The following is a 9,046-nucleotide window of genomic DNA, read 5'->3' as shown; positions in this document are numbered from 1 at the left end:
GATATCCACCATCTGCATCATAATCTAAAAAGAATGCGCACGAGGATGTTAACTCCACTGAGTCAGTGAGGGGATGGGGATGAACAAACACATCGTTCACATATAGTCCATGATGCATGCCCATGTTAGTAAATTTTCCACGTATCACACAGTTTAAGTCAATGGTATATGCTACTGTGAGAACTTGGGAGACACTGTGGCTCACTTATGTTATAGCCACAATGAAACCTCAATTGTCACCAGAGGGCCTAAGCTGCTTGAAGCCACCAAAATCACCTAGTGGCAAACCCCGATGATCAGTGGTCATCCTTGACCTAGCCTCTTTCCCCCATAGGCAACAAGGAGCCCTGATCATCCAACACCTAAATCCCTGTTGGTAAGGGTCGTAGCATAGGGAAGCAAAACCTAACCACAAATATACTACATGCAAGTCCTATCGTCTCAAGAGGTATTTTGGGTGCATCAATGTCCCATACCATCTAGTACCCGGGTACCAGCACGACACGACGCATACAGTTCAATGTGACATTCAATAAAAGATCATATACATTCTTGGTGTTCCGGCATTGGCACTTCCCGACACCATAATCCTAATAAAAGATGAAAAACAATCACAATATCATCATATCAATTAAGTATTATAAAGTATGCAAGATATGCAATCATGCTTAATAAAGAATACTAGTAGCATAGTACATGTACAATTAGTAATAGCAAACCCAAATAATAACCAACCCACTCACAATATAGGTTATGCTTTGTTGTTATAAGTTCGTCGCCATGGTTGAGTAATACGCCACAAGATAAGAGTTTTAAGCCTAGGGAAAGAGTGAGAGTAACGTTAAATAAGTGATGGATAGGATCCCCCAAAAGGTATCCGTTAAATCACCCAAGTATAGGGCTTCAAAGGCATGGCGGTTTTATGGGTGGTTTTAACCCAAATCCTGAAACCGCATGTAAAACCTCTCAAGTTAGTAGCTTTAAAGCTTGGCTATTTTATGGGTGGTTTTACCCAAAACATAAAACTGCATGTAAAACATTACTAGCTAGTAGCTCATATTGGGGGGCGGTTTTAAAGGTGGTTTCGCGCAGGTCTCAAACCGCATGTAAAACATTACACCTTCAGGTCCGAGATTCAAGGGGTTTTTCACCTAGGGTTTCATTCCCAAGGAGTTTGAGGGCATTGGAGCACCAAAGGAGCTTCCCCCCAGGTTCCTTAGGGTCCTAAGACCTTATTAGATCCATACAACCAAATGATTCAAGAGGAGAATCCAAGAAGAGCCTAATCTAAGGCATAATAGGGTAAAACCCTAAGTCTTTCAAGTAGGGTGAGGTGGCGAGTCTTAGGGCTCATGAATAGAGGATGAAGACCCCACAATACCACAGGGTGGAGGTTCCAATCGATCTTTAGGTTCCAAGTAGAACCCTAGGTCAAGGTCTTCCCATCTCCCAAGTCCCCAAACCCAAAAATAGAAGAAGAGAAGAGAGTTTAATGGCCTACTTGACCAAGATAGAGGAGCTCCACGTTTAGGACTCCAAGGGGTGGGGTCTTAACCCTCCAGCCAATCCCCTTCACCCACCGTCTTCTTTTTCTCCTTCTTTCTTGCTCTCTTCCACGATTTAGGATAGATGGGAGGAGTTATGACTAATGAATGCCCATAGGTTCTATTTATAGTAAGTGGAACTTAAGGTCCATTTGGTTGGATAGTGATTAGGACAAAATCCATTTTTTGGGTCAAACTAGGTTAAATGGGTCCACCTATTGGTCCCACAAGGAAAAGAAGATTATGGATGGGGTCCACAAGATATAGAAATATAAGTCCCTAGCACGTTTCCCAAGGTAAGTGGGACCCACAGCAAAACATTCCTCAAACAGTTAAAATAGCCTAGGCGGTTCTATGGGTGGTTTTGCTCAGCACCCAAAACCTTATGGTAAACCACCCAAGCAAGGATGAGTTATTTTTCACCCCAAACATCCCCAGCTTTGTCCCGTACTTCAAGGACATCAAAGGGAAGGGTAAACAAATAAAACAAGAGAATAACAACTTACCTATCAACCGTTATGGTGTGTCCCCCATGACCCCGAAGAGTTTCCCACAACAATACCAAGTTCATCATTGAATGAAGTGTCCAAGTGAGGCGACGCTCCCGGGTACTCTCTCCGAAATTCTTCGCTTCCTGGGCTGTTACTAGGAGGATAGTCGACAAAGTTGCCATCAATAAATCTCCCCCACTGCCGATTGAGAAATATTTCCTCCACAGGCAAACCCGTGCCATGGTCAATGATCTTGTAGTTGGGTTTGACCACCATCGAAAACAGCTCACTAGCATACAACGCAACGGTATCTACACATAATGAGGAAGAAAGAATAATTCATTATGATCCCGGGTGCGGGTATAACAGATACTGCCAGTGATTGGATGAAAACATTTTATCAAAAAATATTTAATAAAATAATATAAAAAATAATATTAATTTTATAAAAATTGTAAACTATATACAAAACCATTATCGGATCTGGATTTTTGTTCGGACAAACACTGACATTATCTTTCCTCAATATTCCCTAGTAGGAAAATGGATTCCGTGTTGAGTGACTCTTATAGTCACAATCACACACCATGAATCTAGTACATCTATATATGGTCTAGAAGACATCAACCATTAGTGCGTCAAAATGCATGATACATAACCGCAATAATAAGGACCTCTCAAGTTAAGAGACCAATCAAATTCTATAACTGAGAATCTCATTTCTTATCAATTGACAATGATACATGCAATATTCTCGTGTGATCCAGTACTATGCACACATCGTATGTGCACTCACACCTGTGTCTTGGAAACATTATTATGAAGAACACATGATGTGACAACCATATGAACAAGATGTCCAATCCTATCCCTAATTGAGTAAAAATTTAAGAGAAAGCCTAAAGATAAATTATAGCCCGTTAATGATGATACAAATTAAATGAAATTAATATTAATTAAAAATCCGGGTTTAATGAGCATTTATCAATAATTTTTCCCATTGACTTGTTGCACCACAATTTTAGAAACAAGATCAGACTGGCTTGATGCCACCAATCTGTTTCAATATTTGGTTGGATCCCTGGCTTTCGGTTAATTCAAGGGTTAAATTAGTACAAAAGGCATTAAAATGTAAACATTGTTAGAGACTTGGGTAGAACTCATCCTCAAAAGCTAGCCGTTAAGGAGAGGGTGCCTAAGTAAATATTAACCCACCCACATCCCCGTTCATTTCTGATGTGGGACGACTATTTTTCTACCTACCGTGTAAAACCCCAACAAACATGTTGGGTTTGGTAGTGTCACCATTGGAGCCTGAGCAGCTATTGGTTTTTGCCTTAACATGTATAAATAGAAGGCGAAACCTCTAAACATGTTTGTCTTGATGTCTATATGGAGATCATCTTGGATGCTTGGGGAAAAAATGTACTATATTACATGTAACATTTGTCCTTGTGTGTTGCAGTATGTAGTAGTTTTGTTATTCCATTTTCTTTAATAAGGTAGTGAAAGAATATTTACAAATGCCATAATTGAATTGTGTTCATGGATCGGGGACCAGAACTGATCGACCCTACCTTCAGTTTTGATTGCAACATAAGTAACCAAACCATGTTGTGCGATGTAAATGGATAACCGAAATCCAAATCCGAATCTGCATTCATATCCGTTTAGGGACATCCGTATTCGTTTAGAGATATCCGGAAAATAATCCGAATATTCCGATTAAAATCTGTCCGAAAAAAAAATCCAAATACTTAATAATAAAAAATTAAGTAAATAATGATTTTGAAGGTTTTTGAAGATTCAACAGGTTCTAGAATATGATGAAAAGAGAATCATGCTCTAAGAGATATGGATTGAGAGTGAATTGTAACTTCTAGGGGGAGGAAGGTCCGGGTTACACAAGGCAGAGATGTACATGGATGGTCAAAAATCCGAATCCGATCCGCATCTGAATCTGTTTAGAGGTATCCATATTCGGTCAGGGAATATCCGGTTCCGATCACATCCGATCCGTATCCGATTCAAATCCGATCCATTTACATCAACTGCTCATACCCTATATTCTCTTGTGGGTGTTTTTGGCTGTATATTTATTTAATTTATTGAAGAATCTAAACAACATTTGATTATGTCCTTGTGTTGTCCCATGATTGACTTAAAAAAATGTACCAACTTAAGATTTTGGTTTTAGTAAAATTAAGCTACTAAATTGTATAATGCCAGGTGGGCCTAGCTAAGAAAGACTACATATTGAAGACATATATTCAGATCCTCTAACCTTAATTTGAGCAAAACTTATAAAGTTAACCTTTTTTTTGCTAAAGGGTCAACAAGTATATATTAGAAAAAGAAATAAGGTACAAGATACAGATCAATTGTTGAGTGGAAGAGACTCAACCAAAAACATGAAGTGCAGAGTACTAACAGAAGCGGTAATAAGGTCTGTTAGAAGCTTCCCAACTAACCGATCTAGCAATGAAGGCTGGAAGATCATCCCACAAACTCCCAAGGGATGTTGGAAGCAAGGATACCAAAGACCACCGAGGCTGAATCGCATTCCACCCATAGGCGTTCCACTTGCAGGTGTTTCGCCTCTTTGAAGCCTAAAAAGAACGCTGCCATCTCAGCTTGAAAGTTTATGCGAATACCTTCAAAGCTAGAGAAGCCATGTCTAAAAATTCCCAAGTGGTTTCGAAGTATCCCCCCCGGCTCCTGAGCTCCCTGGGTTGCCAATAGAGCAGCCATCAATGTTTAGTTTCCACCACCCCATTGGTGGCAGATTCCACCGAACTTCTACTATCCTTCTCAGCTTTGGGACAGCCGTGTTCACCTTGAAAGTTTTGGCAACCATTAACTCTTGAACTGAACTGAAAAAGTACGTTAAGCCATATGTCCAGAATCATTGTTTTCGATTGGGAATTTCCATAATGAAGATCAAAATAATCTCAGCGATAATCATCAGTTTTCGATGAGCAATTCGATGTTGTAATTTAAACTGCCATATGATCCATCAAAATCTTCAACCAAAAAGAAAAAATCAGCTATCCATGTTCCATTATTGTATGAATTAGAATCCTACCACAAGAAACAGAAGCAGCTTAATTAGTACATAAGAGGGGAAATGTGTAATCATTAGTGTTATTAACAAAATTGTTTGAAGATGAATTTGAAAATAACCTTTATAGGTTCTGCTGAGCCTCCCCAGTTCTTTATCCTAGTTTTTGCAGTCTCTGCCTGAAATAGATAGATAAGCAGAGAGATTAAAACCGAGAGAGAGAGAGAGAGAGAGAGAGAGAGAGAGAGAGAGAGAGAGAGAGAGCGATGTTCCAATTTGTTCCAAAGGTGATGATAGTTAGGATCGCTGTTTGCAAGCCAACCCCAATGAAAAGCTCTTTGTTCCAATTTGTTCCAAAGGTGATGATAGTTAGGATCACTGTTTGCAAGCCAACCCCAATGAAAAACCCAGCCCATATTCCCTGCCATTTTTTTAGGAGTTTTCTTCACTCTATTAGTACCATCAAGTAAATTAAATATCCATCACACACATCAGAGAATGGATCATCTGCACGTACCGACAGGTGAAAGTATATCTCAGAGTCAATCACATTTTAATTTTGTTTCCATAAAAATCCCTCCTCCTCTTGTAAATGGCAAATATAAGACAGGTGGTTGGCTCTCACATATACGTTCACCTGTTGGTACGTGCAAAGGAACCGAACTCCACACATTGTGAAGGGGCATGCAAGACAACATGTAATTACCTCTACTTCCAAGTCCAATTTTTCACCTAGGAAGAACCCTAGAGGAAGACCCACAACATAATAACATCCAAAGTTTACATAAGCTATCAACCATTGCAATCCTGCTCCTACAGCCACAGCTGCAACCCCATCCATGACATTAAATTTCCAAAAAAATTGACTCAAAATCAATCATCAAAAGGAATATCTAGTGTTGCTTAGCTTACAAACCTGTTAGAACAGGCTGAACACTGTTAAGCAACAATGTGAAGGCTAAGATGGCAGAAAAGTGAGACACATCCTTGGCAACCTCATCAAGACTATTTGTGAAGGGAAGAGCATATAAATTCCTCAGGAGGACGATGAGGGCGAAGAGCACTAGACCTATTAATGCTGATGTTAGTACCACAACAATTATTGAGAATTTGGTAGCCCTTGGCCTTCCTTCTCCAAGTTCATTTGAGATCCTCACACTGTTACCGAAAAAACTAAAAGAAGAAAGTGAAACAAAGCTGAGCTTCTCTTGCTATTTATTCTCATCTTTAGTAAGGGAAAATGTTGGAAAGGGAATGCAATCTTGCCTGATTACTGAATTAAAACCTATGAACATCATGAACGCCCATCTACTCAGCTTGGTACTGCCATTGATAAATGAATAGAAGATAATATTATGAAAGCTAATCAAGGTGGTTGTCAATCCCAATTGAAAAATACAAGAAAGATATCCAAGAACTGTATTACCAGATGGTAAGGGTGTCCACTATAATCTGTGCATCCTTCAAGCTTCCCGCCAACACCACTAGTACCGTATAGTACCACGCTTCAATGCTGTTTGGTCAAGGGAAATCGGATCAACACCATAGAAAAATTGGGCTTGAGTCCCTTGAACTGGTTGGTGGAGGGACTTTGGCCAGGCGTATAAGAGGGGGGGGGGGTGTTGTAGGTTAATTAGTAGCCAATGTGGAACTAAACTCCCAACACTCCCCCACACGTGTGACAGTATCTATTGGGAAGAGACTTCTCTACTTCCAAGGCGGGCTGTACTTTCGTGCGCCCATCTTTGCCCCACATACAAGGCGGCGGAAAGTACCGCCTTGCCCCTGCCCCAGCGCCCTGCCCAAGCGGGGGTAAGGCGGTACTTTCTGCCCACTTTGTATACTGGGCAAAGTTGGGCGCACGGAAGTACTGCCCGCCTTGGAAGTAGAGAAGTCGGATCCGTATCTATTGTGGGAACGTGGATATGGTGAAAACCCGTTATGATCTCATGTAAAGTTTCCATCCCAAAAGTGGAATTTTGAGCTAATGTGGGCTGTAGGTTAATTAACATAAAAACTCGTATTGTGGGCTATAAGTTAATTAGTAGCCAATGTGGAACAAAACTCCCAACATTCCTCCGCAAGTGTGGCAACATGTACTACAACCACGTGAATATGGTGAAAACCAGTTTTCATTTTAAAAGTTCGAACTGATAGGTGGAGGGGCCAAACTCACAACATACCATAACATAATGGCAGATGTGATAGACAGGCAGGCGAAGGGGCCCAATTCACGAATGGCCCCCAACTAAATCCGATCCAAGAACTAGGACAATAGCCAATGGCGATGTACACAAATTGACCCACGTTCATCATCCACCAAGATAGATTGAGTGCTGTTGCTGTACCCACCAACCCTAGCTTGAATTGTAGAATTAAGAGCCAGCACAAGAAGATATGGAAGACCAAGACAAACCCATATACCCAAGCCATGTCCATGACCTTGCTTTGGGCCTGCAAGAACTTCTGCATTGGAAAGTTGATCGCATAAGGGAAGATCTGAGGGATCATGTAGAGCGCGAACTTTCCGGCGAGCTCTCCAATCTCTTGTTCCTGCCCAAAGAATTTAAAGATTGAGGTGGCAAAGAAGTAGAAGGGCAATAGGATAAAAGCAGTTAAGGTGAGGATGACCGATGAACGTTGCAAGTATACACCCATCATGTGTATTTTGCTTTGCACCATATGCTTGCTCCCATAGTGTTTCAAGTGCACTCCCCATTCCCATTTGTAAAATGCGAGCGAATTTTTTTTTATAAATTCATTCACTCCATCAAGACATTATCAATGGAATTGAAAAAAATTTATACCATGATGCTGAAGGCGACGCCTGCGATGACTATGTTTTCGGTGGAGAAGGCATTGAGCCCGAGCGTGGTGAGGTGGCGGCCGACGAAGACCTGGGTGGCAGTAGCGAGAGAGTACTGAGCAATGATGGTGAAGATGGCAGGAGCGATAAGGTACCACAGTTTCTTGTTTTCCTTTACCGATTCCTTTAAGAATTGACTGAAACTCTTTATCTTCTCTATGTCATTAGTTTCCTTCAACAGCAATGGATCCTGCAAGTCTCCTCCTGCCATGTCTCCTGCAACCTAGCTTTGCTCTCTTAATTCACAGTGTCAACGGCTTACACAGTCCCATAAACAAATTCAATCTTTTTATTTATAGATGCGCACACACGTAAGGAGGTTGCAAGATCTTGAGAGTATAAAAAAAAAAAATTATAAATTCTATGTAACTGGTAAACATTTACGAAAGAAGAAGAAAAAAAAAAATAAAAATAGAAACCTCAAATAATTGATTTCTTTCTCTATTTCCTACTTCCATATCTCCCATTTTGTTCATGTATTTAATGCTCTTCCTAGATACATTGAGGATCAATTGGCTCATGATGCCATGGGTCTGCCGAGATATCGGTTTTGGTAATTGAGGGATGTCTTTCCTTTGTTTGGGGTTGTTGCTTTAGTTCGTTTGTGTTTGGGCTTTGTGCCTGTTGTTTTTCTTTTCCTCTTTAATCCAATGATCCTTTAGCAAAAAAAAAAATCGAAAACACTACATCAACTGTCTAATATTATGTATACTTTCCAATTATGTTGCTATTTGATTTGATTTTTGTCTATTTTTTTTCCATGTTTAGATAGCATTCTCTTGTTAAATCTAGGCAACATACAATGCATTTAAAAAATGGGTTTGTGTATTCACAGTAGGTTATATCAGGATTCGGATCCTCTCCTTTGAGGGCATCGCCCAATGAGTGCCCAATGAGGCATCCGATGGCTGAGCTGTGCCGCACACATCCTGATGGCTGACTGGACACACACCACAATATGTGCTGCACAACTCAACCGTCGGATGCTGCATTGAACACTCATTGGGTGATGCCCTCCACGGAGAGGAGCCCAATCATTGACCCTTGCATCAAGACTTCGTTACCAAAAAATGGGAAGTCTTCG

General features: G+C 40.6%; 1 pseudogene; it reads right to left on the bottom strand.

Annotated features, from left to right (window-relative positions):
• Positions 1–4,999: 4,999 nt before the first annotated feature.
• Positions 5,000–7,921, bottom strand: LOC122662842 (annotated as a pseudogene).
• Positions 7,922–9,046: the final 1,125 nt, after the last annotated feature.

The sequence above is a fragment of the Telopea speciosissima genome, chromosome 5 (assembly GCF_018873765.1).
Source record: "Telopea speciosissima isolate NSW1024214 ecotype Mountain lineage chromosome 5, Tspe_v1, whole genome shotgun sequence".
Classification (NCBI taxonomy): Eukaryota; Viridiplantae; Streptophyta; class Magnoliopsida; order Proteales; family Proteaceae; genus Telopea; species Telopea speciosissima.
This window is presented reverse-complemented; position numbering and strand designations above follow the sequence as displayed.